The sequence below is a fragment of the Zonotrichia leucophrys genome, chromosome 3 (genome assembly GCF_028769735.1).
Source record: "Zonotrichia leucophrys gambelii isolate GWCS_2022_RI chromosome 3, RI_Zleu_2.0, whole genome shotgun sequence".
NCBI classification, from domain to species: Eukaryota; Metazoa; Chordata; class Aves; order Passeriformes; family Passerellidae; genus Zonotrichia; species Zonotrichia leucophrys.
In genome coordinates, this window is record NC_088172.1 from 110879043 (window position 1) to 110895044 (window position 16002).

The window sequence follows — 16002 nt, forward strand, 5'->3', positions numbered from 1 at the left end:
AACCGGAAAAGACATTTAATATTGTTTAGAAAGTGTGTGTGGGAAGGGGGGAGAAGGTGGGTAGGGCAGGTTGAAAGATGAAGGTGCTGGAGCACCAGGAGGGGCTGAGGGAGCTGGGAAAGGGGCTCAGCCTGGAGAAAAGGAGGCTCAGGGGGACCCTGTGGCTCTACACAACTCCCTGAAAACAGATTGTAGCCAGGTGGGGGTCAGGCTCTTCTCCCAGGGAATAAGAACCAGGATCAGAGGAAATGGATCCTCCACAGAAGTAAATTCCCTCCTTAATTCTGCTTGGAAGTGAATGAGGAAACCCCCTCTGAATTTCTGGAGACAATGTCAGGAACCCATCCCATTCCAGCCATATGGACTAGACTGAACCAAGTCTGGCTCCTTCCACCCTTCCAGCTGTTCTTTAATTCCCAAACGTGGCCTTTCAGAGGATGTTGAGCGGGTACCTTCACTTGCACGTTGGGGAAGCAGTGATGCCCGGCTGTTCTGGGTGGGCTTTGCAACAATTACACTGTTATTAATTGAAACCCAGCTTGAATACACACACACAAAACTTGTAACAAGAATTCCCACAGCAGCATCCCATGGTGAACTCCCTCTGAGCCCAAGCAGAGAGATAAATCCAAGTTTGTGCTTTTTAACTCCTAGAGATGTGCAGCAAACAAGGGTAAGACTATTAAGGAATGAAGAATGTGGTCTCTCTCCAGGGAGTTTAATCTGCCCTGGTGACTCCAGGCTTAGCAGGAGATACAAATGGTTCTGTTTCACTGCTTTGTTTTAATGTTGATTTGTTTGTAGTCTGCCCGAGGTACTAATTGGTGTTTTACAAGTAGAAATACAAAGGTGTCTGCCCTGAAGAACTCACTAACAAAAAGCACTGCAGCACCGTCTTAATGACAGTGAAATTTTCTGCCTAATGAACCAATCGCTTTGATAAAATCTCTACCTCCTGGTGAATTCCCTGCTTTGATTTCCCCCTCGACTCCCATCTCCTTTTACACCTCACTTTGTATTCTTTTTTCCACTCTGCTTTAAATTTTGGGGGCGGTTCTCACTCTAATCAACATTTTACAGTGCAGCTCCTGGAAAGAAAGTGAATCACCTCTTTCATTAGGAACAAACAGCACCGGGCTGATGTTGCAACTGTGGATATTTCAGCTGAGAAAGTGGAAGCCCCTGGCCTGGCACTGCATTTTAAGAGGACGGTGGCCTGTCATTAGCTTTTAATCCCTTCAACATGCTGCGGTCCCCAACAGGTTGTAACACGGATGTCAGTGCCTGCATTTGCAATGCTCATACCCAGGATAATCATTGAACAATTCCTCCTCTTCAGTGCTGTGTTGGCTTCTTACCACCTATGACTTAGCATGGATTCTTGCTTTTTTTTTTCTTCGGGAGGTGTTCATTGCTGCAGAAATAGTCGTGTTAATGGTTGCCATCCTCACCTTACTCTCACTGCTTCCATTTGGATGTTTCCACTTTTCCAGAGGTGATTTCCTCTCTGGAAGAGGGTCTGTAGCTGTTTCTTGTCTGCTTCAGCACAAAATATTTTTCTAAATGGTCTTTAGTGGTCATTTATACTGTTGTTACTGTTTTCCTGTTTCTCATTGAGCCTCACTTCCACCTTAAATCAACACCTCCTTTTAGCACAAGTCGTGTTTGCATGAAGGAGAAAATGTCTGAGAAATCAGATTAAGGGTAGCTGGAATCAATAGTAAATAGTTCTGGCACACTTGATTTTGGGGAGCTTTGGACCAATTGGCATTATAGGGATTTCTTTTTAACCTTTAGCTGTGTGATAAAATTGCCCAGCTTCTTTTAGATACGGGTTTTTAGACATGCAGAAGTATCAATAACATCCAGTAACAGGCTGGATGAACGGCTGAAATACACTGACTTTATAATTTTATACTATTTCATATTAGGTCCTCTTTTACCCAGGTGCATTTCTTTTTATTCATCAACACTGAATTATTTTGGTTTTAGTTCAACTGTTTAAAAGAGTGCTTCATTTTTAGCCTGACTTTCAGGTCAGTTAAAGAGTAGATTTTTTTTTTTTTTACACTTACCATTCTTGGAAGTGTTTGGAAGACGTGGATGTGACACTTGAGGATGTGGTTTATGGGTGAACATGGTGGCACTGCTGGACTGACTTTTCCAGCCTTAATGATTCCATGATCCTGCGATTTTTTTTTTGTTCTATTCCATCCTCTCTCACTGATTTGAGGCACAATCCACAGGCAGACAAATATGAAGTTCCTACTCTTTGTGAAAATAAATGGTTGCATGAAAAGGAAAGACAAATTGTTTTCCCAGCTGGGTTCAACTGTGTCATTTGACATCAGAGAATCCACATGGAGAAAAGGTGTTAAAAACTCCATAACCACAGTTACATCTTCTATCAAAACCTGTTAGAAGCTTTATCAGGTCCAGGATTATCCAGCCACAATATCCAAAAGCACAGGAAGTGGAGCTACTTTGCTTAGAGTTACCACAACCTTTTCTAAATGAAAAACAGAGCTCCCACCTTGGATCAGCCATGACCTTCACCTGTGCTTGGAATAAATTCTTGGAGAACTCCATGGCTCCACCCTCCTGCTTTTCTCAGGGCATTAAGTGTGGGGTAATGAAGGGAATGAACGTGAGCTGGCATTGCTCAGTCACTGCAGGGATCTGAGATGGGATGGTTTGGTGGTGGAGGGACCACCCAGCTCTGGAGGCAACAGGAGGGATCGCCAGAGAGCAAACCCAAGGAAAGAACAGGGCAGTGGAGGGTTAACTGGAAGGAGGCAAAGCAAAATTAGCAAGGAGATTTAAGGTGGATTTTAGAGTGTAACTGGGGGTAAGCAACATCTCTTGAAGCTTCTGTGTTCCTGCTAAATGCGGGGCCACTCAGGTCTGCTGGATGAGGGAACACTCCCCATCCCTGGAAGTGTCTTAGCTCAGGTTGGACGAGGCTTGGAGCAACCTAGGATAGTGGAAGGTGTCCCTGCCCATGATTTTTAAGGTCCCTGCCAACCCAAACCATGTGATTCTTTATTTCCCTTTTTTCTACACTGTTTTAGTGCTCAGCATTGAGCAAGAATTTCTTTGCTCTTTGCAAAGAAATTTGCTCTTTGCTCTTCTCTTTCTTTCCTGGCACCTGGTTTTTTTCTCTGCTTCAGGACACTTAGAACTTCTTGCTGAGCTCTCCTGAGCCTTCCTTTATGGGTTTGAGACCCCAACCAACAGCACTTCCTTCTCAACAGAACAGCTTCTCACAGCTGAGGAACAGGAGGGTCTGGGGACAGCCAGCTCCATGTTGGGCTGATACATCCCTGACAGGAGGGTGCAGCCAGGTGGGGCTCAGGTTCTTCTCCCAGGTGACAAATGACCAGAGAAAATGGCCTCAAGCTGCACCAGGGGAGGTTTAGATTGGATATTAGGAAAAATGGAAAGTGTTGTCCAGCCCTGACACAGCTACCCAGGGCTGCGATGGATTTCCCATCCCTGCAGGGATTTAAAAGCTGTGTGCATGTGGCACTTGGGGACATGGGTCACTGGTGGCCTTGGCAGTGCTGGGGAATGGTTGGACTCGGTGATCTCTGAGGGCTTTTCCAACCTCAGTGCTTGCACAATTCAGTTTTCCTTTCCTTACCTGCAGACCGCAGAGCATTAGGAGCACATGAGACTTTGGGAACAAATTGGTTTTCCCTTTAATCTGACGTTTCCTCTTGAGTCTTCATTTTGCTGCTTATTTCTGGAGCAGTTTGCTGCTGAGCTGTGATAAGCATCCCATTCCCGCTCCTTTTCCTGAGCTCCTGTGCCAGGAGACGTTCCAGCTTGGAACGTGGGCGCTGCCTGCGGGGTCGCCTACCTGGCAATTATTTGTATTGCTTTGTACCCACTCAGAGCCTTTAACCTGCAAGTCCCTTGGGGCACAGGTTCTGTGTTTTGTGTGGTTCACTGGGCAACCAGAGAGCTCTTCACTTCCCTCAGGGCATTACACAAAGTGTTAATAATAAAATCCTAGGAAATCTATCTGGAATTGCAGGCACGGGGATTTTCTCGTTGTCGTTTTTTTGCATTGCTGCAGAACCTTTATGCAGTTCCATAAAGCTGGAATGAAAGAGAAGTGAGCCTTTAAAACTCAACCAGGTCAAAACCAGGGATGCAGTCATCACCAAAACAGTTAAAAAAAAGGGAAAACACCTCTGCTCTGGAGCCAGGCTGGGAGAGCTGGGAATGTTCACCTGGAGAAGAGAAGGATCCATGGAGAGCTCAGAGCCCCTTCCAGGGCCTAAAGGGGCTCCAGGAGATCTGGAGAGGGACTGGGGACAAGGGATGGAGGGACAGGACACAGGGAATGGCTTCCCACTGCCAGAGGGCAGGGATGGATGGGATATTGGGAAGGAATCCTTCCCTGTGAGGGTGGTGGGGCCCTGGCACAGGGTGCCCAGAGCAGCTGTGGCTGCCCCTGGATCCCTGGAAGTGTTCACAGCCAGACTGGACAGGGCTTGGATCAGCCTGGACTAGTGGAAGGTGTCCCTGCCCATGGCAGGGGGTGGAACTGGATGAGCTTTAGGTTCCCTCACAACCCAAACCATTCTGTGATTCCATGAAAAGCAGAGCAGAAACACAAAGGTTGGCCATGGAAAGCAGCCCAAAGGCAAAGTCCAAGGATGGGTTTGAAGGTGGAAAATGAGGCTCCTTACTCTCAGGAGAGGAATTCAGTATAAACCCAAGAGCAGGTTGGACAGATATGGATGTGAAACAAGAATAAATCAAATATTTTTACCTTTAATGCCTGGGAGATCAGGACAGTATTGCCCGTGAGCAGAAAAGCTGATCCTGACTGTGAGGCTACCAAGTGGCTCAACATTATAGGGTCAGAGAATCACAGAAGGGTTTGGGTTGGAAGGGTCCCTAAAGATCACTGAGTTTCAGCCATTCCATGGCTTTTTATCAGGTTTGAAGGACAAGACCTCTCCTCTTGGACATTTAAGACTTCCTTTACCACTAAAGCAGACCTGGGAAATTTCTATCCTTTATGTGCTGATCTGAGCTGTTCTCTCCTCAAATGACCTAAGGTTAAAGCAGGTGAGTTGTTCTGCAGGTTGGCAGAGCCAAAGTTGTGCCAGGGATGGCAGATTTCACCAAGTGACCATGAGGATCCTTTGTCCCAGGTCACAGCAGACGTGCTCTGTCTTGCTCAGGCTGCAGGGCTGGGTGAGACATTCTGGCACTCTCAGGCTCCAGGGATTTTTCATTAGTTAGTGCCAACTGCTCCATTACAGGTTTTCCAGCTGCTTTGTGGCTCAAATGTGCTGTTCATTTTCCTGTTCTCAGTGGGGATCACCTCAGTTTGGTGTTTCAGGAGAGGATCAGTGGTGAGTCGATCTAAAATCAGAATTTCAGAGTGTGGTCAACATTCTTGACCTACTCAAGGCTGTAAAATGTGGAGATTTAACCACATTCTTCCCCCCACCCCCCTTTCCTCAACATTATTCCTTCTCTGTACATTCCTAATGCCATCTTTCTCCATCCCAATAACCACTCCAAACTGATCATTTATCCTTTTCTTCCCTTTCTTCATCCTCCTTTATGCTTCCTTGGCTCCCCAGCAGCATTCTTCTTCAGCCTTATTAGAAACCTTTGCCTAATTGCTTTGGCACCTTATTTTTCAGTATTGAAGGGATACCCAGGATTCATAACACTCCCTAGGAAGTGTGCAGGAGCCTGGAAGAGCTGTCTTACAGTAGGAAGCCTCAGGAGTTGGAAATATTTTATTTGCTGCTGAAATAAGAGCGAGTTTTTAGGCTTTCCCTGATAATTGTTACCATTCCCTACAGGCTGTTGTGGGATGTGTGGATGGAAACCCAAGATTAGGTTCTGTCCTTGTCTCTTCCAGCAGTTTTTTTTTCATCCTAAATGATGTCATGATGTTGGTGTTGCATCTTGCTCATGGTTACAGTCATCCTGCCTTTCCTTCCTTCAGTGCTCCTGTTGCCAGAGTTAATTTAGAACCAAACTGTGTAAATACTCACAACTGGTCGTGTTAATGAGCAGGAAAAAGCAGAAAAGCCTGGAAATCCAAATAAAGTCCAAACATTTTATATCTCCTTTAAAACACAGCGTTCACCTTTGCTTTTGTGCTGCCTTGGAGGAGAATTTGTGCCTCCAGGAACTTGGAAGCTGCAAGCGAGCATGGAACAATGCAAGTCTCTGCAGAAATGGGGCTGTGATAACTTGGCTTTTTTGGCCTACATTTCTCAGTGGTTATTATTTGTTAATTATGTTGTAGAGTGCTCACAAGTGGGCTAATTGCTTCCCCAGAGAGCTTGCAAGGAAATGATGGACAGAACAAGGGCAGGATGTTACACATCTCAGATAGCGAAGAGGGTAAGGTAGGACACGGGCAAGATGGGTAGGGAAACACTTGGAGCAGCATTTTGAAGCTGAGAGGAGAAGAGTTGTGTTGGTTTTTGGAGGGGAGGATGAGTCCCAGTTGGAATTGATCTGAGGAGCTGATTGTCAGAAGAGTTGTTTAAGGAAGCACCAAAACTAAAGGCAGAAATGAAGAAGAAATGCAAGAATTTATCAAAAAAAAAAAAAAAGGCTGCAAAGAAGTTGTACCTGACTGGGTTGTAGTGAATCCTTGAAAACAAGGATAAGATCCTTATGAACAGTCAGCACGCTGCATGAATGATCTTCCTTAAAAAATAAATCCCATTCCTCAGACCAACTCTTTTCTTCAGGCCATTATAGATGGGAAAGAAGGAAAAAAATGTGCATATACAGCCCTGTTGTTGTATTTCAAATTTAATTCTAATTCTTGCTGTTTGTGTTTCTGCATCTTTCTTTTATCCTACACAGGAGGGTATTTATGGTATTTAAGGTATTTCTGGTCTGTCCTGCCCCAAATTGGGAAGTTCTGATTCATTTCCCTGTGCTCTGAGTCCCCCTTCACACCTGCTTAGAGGAAAGGAACCAAGCCTGAGGAAGGCACACTAAAAAGTGACAACAAAGTGACACAAGGTATTTCTCAGGCTCCTGGGCCACTGCTGGTGCTAAAAAACAGGAAATGTCTTTCTGCTTCCCCAGAGATCTGAGCTGGTTTGGATCCATGGATCAGCTCTCCCACAAATCACCCTCTCACTTCAGAGGAACAGAGGAGGCTCAAGTGTTGATTTTCCTTTTGAGAAGCATTTTCTGAGGGGAAGGGGAAAGGAGCAAAGTTTTGGTTTAAATTACCTGCTTCAAATGCTCCTGGAAGCACTTTATTTGTACACAGATCTGCTTTTCCACATTTATTATTAGAAAAGAGCCAGAAGAGGAGTTTGACATAGGCAGGTGTTGTTTTCAGGTTTTAAAGCATGTGCAGTTTCCTCTGCCAGAAGCCAAAGCTATGCTGCTGTGACTGTGCTTGCTCTTGGAATTGCTGCCACAACTCCTTTCTCTCCTCTGGGTGCTTCCAATGGTTTTTATTCCATTCTTTCTCTCAGCATCCCAAACCTTCAGAGCCCTTATTGATACCTTTGCTTGTATTCACAGTCTGGCTGGCCAAGCCCCCTTGTTGCTTCTTTTGGGGTTCTTCTCTATCTGTGGAGCACATGAAGAAATCCTAAACTGAAGAATCAGCAAGGGTTTGGTCTCCTGAATTCTTAATAGCATCTGCCCATTCCACACACATTGCAAAGGGATAATAAAAAGGTGCCCAGGACATGTGGAGAAGGCTTGGATTGCTTTTGAGCATGGCACAGTACCCACAGAACTGGGGACAGGGATAGGGATGACTGTCCTGGACTCTTGAAGACTTTTTAGACATTTAGAGTCTGGATTCAGGATTAACAAAACAATCTGCACTGATTTGCATCCTGGGCTGATCCCCAGTGTGGGCAGCAGGGGAGGGGAGGATTCTGCTGCTCTGCCCTGCTCAGGTGAGACCCCACCTGCAGAGCTGCCTCCAGCCCTGGGGCCAACAGCAGAAGGACGTGGAGCTGCTGGAGAGAGTCCAGAGGCCACAGAGATGCTCCAAGGGCTGGAGCCCCTCTGCTCTGGAGCCAGGCTGGGTGAGTTCACCTGGAGAAGGATCCAGGGAGAGCTCAGAGCCTCTTCCAGTGCCTAAAGGGACTCGAGGAGATCTGGAGAGGGACTGGGGACACGAGATGGAGGGACAGGACACAGGGAATGGCTTCCCACTGCCAGAGGGCAGGGATAGATGGGATATTGGGAAGGAATTCTTAGCTTTGAGGGTGATGAGGGTCTGGCACAGGTTGCCCAGAGAAGCTGTGGCTGCCCCTGGATCCCTGGAAGTTTTCACAGCCAGATTGGACAGGGCTTGGATCACCCTGGAATAATGGAAGGTGTCCCTGCCCATGGCAGGGGGTGGAACTGGATGAGCTTTAGGTTCCCAGCCAACCCAAACCATTGCATATTTTTTCTCTGCCCACTCCTTTAAAATACAGTATCTGAGACTCCTGGTGGTTTGATTTCTCACAGATCTGTCACAAAAGTGCTGGGTCAGGGCTGTGTTCAATGTCCCAGCCCCAGCTGCACATGAGTGGAATTCCAGGGTTATTTCCATCCTTGTTCATCTGGGATACCTCTGTGAAGGATCTCAGAGCACCATAGAAACACTTTATGAAGCTCTTAGCCCTGCTGTGAGTTTCATGCAGTTGATCAGGCATGTTCTGTGCTTTGATAACCTGTGCCAGAGCTGGAGGGAATAACTTCTCCAGGGTTTCCCAGCAGCTGGGAAGAGAACTTGGGAAACGTGACCTTCCCAGTCCTGTGCTTGCTTTGCTGGACTGCACTTCCTCTGTTATTCAAGGTGAGAACAGAACAGTTAGAATTGATTTAGGTGCTTTTTGGGGAGATGAAGTCACTGTGTTTGGATCTCTGCATCGTGCCAATAGAGAGATCCTAAGGGAAATCTCTCCTAGTAGTTTTGTTTATATCCAGTCTTAGGCACAGATGTAATTTGCAGGGAAATGTGAAGGAAGAGAGGCTGTGCTGGCCTCAGCAGAGGAGCTAGAGTGCAATGACATGTCACAGAGATATCTTAAGTGTCTCTCAAGATATGAAAAGGATTTTCTCTGCCATGTGCTGAGGTTTTTTAACTCATTCCTTATGTGCTTTCTGCCTTCTGCACCTCTTGGGAATTATCCCATGGTGTGTATTCCCCCTTAGCCTCAGCTCCTGGACTTTTCTCTCTGCCTTTGTTGTGCAATAACTTAAATAAATTGTGTTCTTTTTCCTGAAAAGTGTAAGAACAGTAGGAGGAAGTGTGTGTGTGTGCCCTGTGGGACACAGTGCCAGGATTCCCAAGCTGCCCTTGGAAATACAGGTGCTGTGGCCTGACCAGGATCTGCTCAGGACAGCTGGAATGAATCCCCAGGACTATCCTTGCAATCACGTCCCTGGCCAAAATTTAATCCGTTGCACTTTTGCAACCCTGTTGTTTCCTGTTCCTCTGGTGTTTGCAGGCTGGAGGCAAAACCTGGCTGAGTGTCACAGCTTTATTGTGAAGCTCCTGTTTCACTGATGGGATCAGGCTGGGCTCCAGCTCATCCTGCACCCCTGGAAATAGATTGTTTGTGTCACAAACAAATGGCATTTTGCATACCAGGACTATTCAGCAAGAGAGATGGGGGTTTTCTGGTGTGTGAATTGTAAGAATGAATGAAAATTGTTAAAATTGGCTACTTGCTGAGGTACAGGATGAGCTTTTGACAAAAATATAAAACAGAAGGACGAGACAGGCTGGGAGAATTTGAATTTGGTTTTAATAGAAACGCATCACCACAGAATTTAAAACTGAAATAAAAATGGAATCAGCAAATACAATGTAAATGAAAATCAAGCACCTGTAGATTGCTGCAGTGGGGTGAAATGGGTGTTATTAAATGGTGATAAAACCTCCTCATTAGGATGTGGTGCCACATCCAAGGCCAGGCTGGATGGAGCTTGGAGCAGCCTGGGATAGTGGGAGGTGTCCCTGCCCTGGCAGGAAGGTGGAATTGGGATGAGTTTTAAGGTCCCTTCCCACCATTCTGTGATTCTGTAGTCACAACAGGGATATCCTGAAGGGTGGTAAAACCTCTCTCTTTGGAGATTTAATTCCAAAAAAAGGTTTAACTCCACTAAAAAAAGCGGAGCTTGTCTAGCACTCACAGTAGTTCTGCTCCAGAGGTCAGTGATCCTATTAATAACCTCCAGATTATTTTAGGCATAAATATACTATAATAAAATTCCTCAGCCTTTTGATTGCTAGAGAAACAATCTGCTCTTTTGTAGTTGCAAGTGTAGCAAAAATGGGTCTTCATAATTCCATGGAAAACATTTTTCCTTGTCCCCTTTCCATTAATTACTTCCTTACCTCTCTTCTTGTCCTTGCTGGGTTAGAGACAGCTGATGGCTCATGTGGAGGGTAGAAGTTAATATCAACTGCAAGTTAATATCAACACAGCTGATGTTTCAATATATTCTGGCATAGAATTGATTTTATCAGTCAAACAGGAAAGTGCTTCTCTGTAGTTATTGCAACTTGTCCTTTTAACAAGTGTCATGTCACCCAGGTATTGGACATCCAGGATTCTCATTCCATTTCCCATCAGTGGATTCATTGTTCTATTGGTTCTCAGGATAAATCATAGTAAAATTAAACCTTCCTATGGATATGTGGCATGTCCTGGTGATTATACCACCATGGCCAACAAAAACCAGAAGTTGCAGGAGACCTGAATTTTTACCACTTTTGTCCAGGTTGAACATCCCTGCTTCTCATTTCTTTCATTAAACCCTCATTTATTTTAACAGGCTGCCCCTAGAAGTGGTGAAAACATCATCCCAGGAGGGATTTAAAAATCTGTGTGGATGTGGCACTTGGGGACATGGGTTGGTGATGGCCTTGGCAGTGCTGGGGAATTTTTGGACTCAATGGTCTGAGAAGGCTTTTCCAACCTTAACAATTCCGTGATCACCAGGAGGTCAAATTGCATCCCTGTTCAGGTTTTTGAAGTATTACAGGACTGAAAGTTGCTTCTGGAGTGCAGATCTTACATTTTCCATTTCAAGCAAGAATTAACTCTGCCTAACACTTCCCTGGTAGCTGAGTTGTTTTCAGTGGTTGAGACTCCCAATGATTGTTAAGGCTTCACAAATATACTGATTTCTCCTACTGGCAAAGTTTTCCTGTGGATAATTTCCATCTGCTGCTTGTCCTTTTCCTCATGAGCACCAGGGCGATTGTCCTGTTTTCCCTTTGCATCAGCCCTGTCTGTGTTGGGACTGTGTTCTCATCACCTCTTCACAAGATGCTGTCTGCAATAAACCAATTTTAATCAGGTAAATTAAAAGCATTAGAGCCTCCTGGGTACCTGTTCTGATGCCAGAATCGACTGCAGAACTGTTGGTATGTGGCCTTATTTATGCATGTATTTATTTTAATCCTGCTTAAACTCATCAGGCTACAGGTCTTTGTTCACCCTCTCGCCTGTTTGATCCCAATCCAAATGTTAATGCTTGTACTTAGCTCGAAGTTGTCAGCTCCTTAAAGCAAGGCTCTGTCATCCTTGATGTCTGCAAAGCTCCAGAGTGACTCTTGAGGAATCATCTGCAGCCATTCCTGGGATGGAAAGATACAGGGATGCCCTCAGCTCTTGCCTCTCAAGTTTTGTGCACTGCATGGGGGTCCTGCCAACCTCTCGGTGAGGATCTGAAGCAGCAGGAACAGGACAGGATTATTTTAATCTTATTGTTACAGTTTCTCAGCAAAGAAGTTGGTAAGAAAGGTGGAACAGCGGTGGCTGCAGTTTAAAGCTAAGAGTGATCCTGTATTTTCCATGGAACTCAGGCTCCATGTGCTTCATCCAGCCCATTTTCTGTCATTTAAGTGAGAGCCTACTGAAATAGTTTAGCTTTATTCTGCCTTTTTGCTCATCCCTTCTGGACTTTGCCTTTTGTGTCTTTTTTGTGAATCAGATTTCACAAAATCATTGTGAATTAGTACCAATAAAGCAAAGTCATGTGAAATTACTGGGCTTGAGTAATAGTAGTTCATATGTAGCAGACAGAGATTATATAAGAGATTATTTTATTCCCCTGTTTTATGATTTTAAGTGTGAAAAAGGAAATACTTGAATTCTGAAGAGGAGGGAAACTTCTCTGAATTAATCCAGGCTGCTTCTCTTGCTCCTATATGTTGCCAAAGAACCCTTTGCTTTGCCCATGAGTTCTGTCTCACTTTTCCTCCCAGGATAACATGCAGGTGCAGCTCTTATTTTTGAATATTAATTATAATAATCCCAGAATGGTTTGGGTTGGAATAGACCTTAAAGCTCATCCCATTCCTACCTCTGCCATGGACACCTTCCACTAGACCAGGCTGGATTTCAAACCCATTTGATTTCATGATGTGTCCAAATCCGTCCCACTTTTGGCTTCCTCTCTTCATGTTTTCACTGATGTGAATTCCTTTGATAATTGACCATAACTCCCTGTTTTTCCTTTCACCAAATAACTGAAAGGTGCTCTGAGAGTGGGATGCCCTAGAAATGCAATCCTGATCCTGACGGATTCAAGGGAACCAGGATTTCCCTCTGTAAGTTTAGTGCACTCCCTTAATGATTTAATCAGCAAGCAAAGAAAGGCAGAGAAAAACACGGTGGTACATGGAGTGCTTTATGTCCTTTGGATTATTTTCCATACATTTCACTAATTACATAAACAGATGATATTTACAGGGAACTTCTGCCTGTAATTGACCTTCATCTCTTCCTGTGCACTTCCCAACCTCTCCTTGAATTTTCCTATTGTTTCCTCTTACTCATTCCACGTTTAACATCGTGTTTCAAGCAGTCCTTTTGTTTTGCTTGGGACCATCCTACCAATTCCCTATTCCCAATTCCTTTTAACTTCATCTCAGGCAATTTTGGAACTCATGGCATGGCCAAACATAATTTCCAAAGCTCAATCTTCAGGTTTCCCTCCACATCCAGCCCAATTGCTCTTTTCCTTTTACTTGATCATCAGTTCTCTGGAGGAAGAATATTTCTTTCTGTCTTTTATCTGGTGAAAATTTTGTCTTTCAGAATATTCAGCAGCACAATCCACTTTTAGGGATATCTACCTTTTTTTATTTTTTTTTTTCTCTGCGTTGGGTCATGCAGGGGAGGAATTACATAAACTGTGAGGGGTTAGAGAAAACCCCTGGTCAGAGTTCAGCAGTGTTCCCATGGCTACTGGGACAGGTACACCACAGAAGCAGGAATACCTTGGCATTTAACAGCCCTTCCAGGTGATTTATAGTTTTACATAAGCTTTTCCTAAACTCAGAGGTTTTCTAGGGTTGGCACCTCTTTGCTTGTCTCCATGCCCTGTTAATTCTGTGCTCAGTGGCCCGTGGTTATTAAAATTCTTATCAATAAAGGAGTTTCTGAGCAAGGTTCTTATTTTCTAAACTTGTACATACCTTTGGAACTCCTCTGCTTAACCAAAGGAACATTTGTTTTTATGCCTAATGTACTTCATGAAAAGAAAGAAATGTGTAGAGTTCAAGTAATATTTGCCTTCAATTACAGTAATTAAGTTGTCAGGACTTGAAGTCACCAAGGCAATGAGAAAATCCTTTCCTGGTTGGCCAGGGAGCAATGGGTGTTCTGGGCCCGAGTGTGTTTTACACATTGGGGTGGGGAGGGAAACGGTCCTGGCTGAAAACCTGGGAGTCTGTTTGTCCTGTTGCAATCCAGGGTGTCAAAGTCCTGCTGTGGGGGGAAGGAGAATGACCCTGTTTGCCTGGGCTTCAGCAGGACCAGGGAAGTGATTGTCCCTCTGTGCTGGCACTGCTGGGGCTCCTCCAGTGCTGGGGACAGCTCTGGGACCCTCCCAGCAAGAGAGACCTGGAGGGGCTGGAGTGTGTCCAGGGAAGGGAACAGAGCTGGGAAGGAGCTGGAGCACCAGGAGGGGCTGAGGGAGCTGGAAAGGGGCTCAGCCTGGAGAAAAGGAGGCTCAGGGGGGACCTTGTGGCTCTGCACAACTCCTGACAGGAGGGGACAGCCAGGAGGGTCAGGCTCTGCTCCCAGGGAACAGGGACAGGAGGAGAGGAAAGAGCCTCAAGTTGCACCAGAGGAGGTTCAGGTTGAACATCAGGAGGAATTTCTTCACAGAAAGAGTTGTTAAACATTGGAAGGGGCTGTCCAGGGAGGTTTGGAGTCCCCATGCCTGAAGGTGTCCAAGGAAGGCCTGTACGTGGCTCTCAGTGCTTTGGGTTGGGTGACAAGATGGTCACTTGATGGTGTTGGAGCTCTTTTCCAACCTAAATGATCCTGTGATGGCATGGGATTCTCTGCTTGTTGGTTTGGGTCTTACTAAAAAAATTTAATATAAATATAGCTCAACCCATTTATCCTGGGAATTCTGTCCTGTTAAACTTCTGCTCCCCTTTCAACCTGTGCGGATACATCCTGTTTTTCCTCATGTTCCACATCCCTTTTCAGGCTTCTTTGCCAGAAGTCAAATAGTTTCAGTTACTTCATAACCCTTCAGGAACACTACAACATATCCCTACAAGAAAAGTCCCTAATTTTGATAAGTGCCCACACAAACATCACTGGAATCTCAAGTGCAGCCTTACTTTCGTTCCACTGGAATAGCTCTCTTGAAAGCAGATGGATGAGGAAATCACCACTCGTAATGCATCACTAATGACACCAATTTTTGCATTCCTGCTCCTGGGAGTAAAGGTTATGGATGCATAAGGAGCCAGATCTGGAAAACCTTACTCACAAACCCTAATAAACCCAGCTTCAGCCAGCAAGTTTAATGATGCCCTCAAGAGAGCCAGGTCCCTTATCTGCAGCATCACACAATAACTATAAAGTGTTGAGATAAGTGGGGTTTTATCTCCCAGCTCTTTGCTGGCCTTCCCTGAGTATCAGGTTATGGCAGTGAAAGTGGCTGTAAAATCTGACTGCTCTGATTTGGGCAGGCAGGATTCAGGATGTGTGGGCAGAGTGGATGCTCTTACCCATCTGTGCATTTATGAGTGGGAAATCAGGGAATTATCTCTGACTGTAATCCTGTGGATCCCCTTTCCTTCAGGATGGGGTTGTAGGGCAGATGTTGGTGAGGATTCTACATCAGCTTTTGAGGATCCTTCCCAGCTTTTCCCATCCACAGGGGGTACCTGGTTCCCTGTGGTTTGTACAAGGCTTTAAAAAAACAATTAATATGCTGAGGGAGTTGAGAAAGGGGCTCTGCCTGGAGAAAAGGAGGCTCAGGGAGGATCTTGTGGCTCTGCACAACTCCTGACAGGAGGGGACAGCCAGGGGGGTCAGGCTCTGCTCCCAGGGAACAGGGACAGGATGAGAGGGAATGGCCTCAAATTGTGCCAGGGAAGGTTCAGGTTGGATATCAGGAGGAATTTCTCCATGGAAAAGGGCAGTCAGGCATTGGAAGGAGCTGCCCAAGAAGGTTTGGAGTCCCCACCCCTGGAGGTGTCCAAGGTGTGACTGGATGTGGCACTCAGTGCTCTGGGCTGGTGACAAAGTGGGGATCAGTCACAGCTTGGACTCTATAGTCTTGGAGCTCTTTTGCAACCTGAATGATTCTGTGATTCTATGAAAATTTGGGACATTTCCAAGAGTCATTTGTGACTTTTGCCAAGCAAAAGGCTATACCACAAAGGCTTTGTTTTGAGTGCTTTGGTATGTATGTGAACAAGCCTTAATTTCAGCTGCCTTTCTGGTTTGTTTCTTTTGTAAATGTCAGATAATTTAACAAATTATACATTTCCATCTTGTGGCATTTGTTGCTTTCTCAGTCAATTCTCTTCATGCCATCCATAACATCCAGCTCCAGAGCTGTACTTTGCTTTTAGTTTGGTATTTCTTAGTTTGATAATTCCTTTTAAGAAAGGAGACTCTTCACCTGCAGCTGGAGATGGGCAGCTCTTTATTTCATATCTGCAGAAACCTTGTAAGATGTAACCTGTGATGTTGTTTGTGCCATCTGATA

At 45.2% G+C, this 16002-nt stretch overlaps 1 protein-coding gene across 1 annotated transcript in view; it reads left to right on the forward strand.

The window, feature by feature from the left end:
- PINX1 (PIN2 (TERF1) interacting telomerase inhibitor 1) overlaps positions 1 to 16002 on the forward strand; it is a 61333-nt gene that overhangs the window by 43760 nt on the left and 1571 nt on the right. The window lies entirely within an intron of this gene.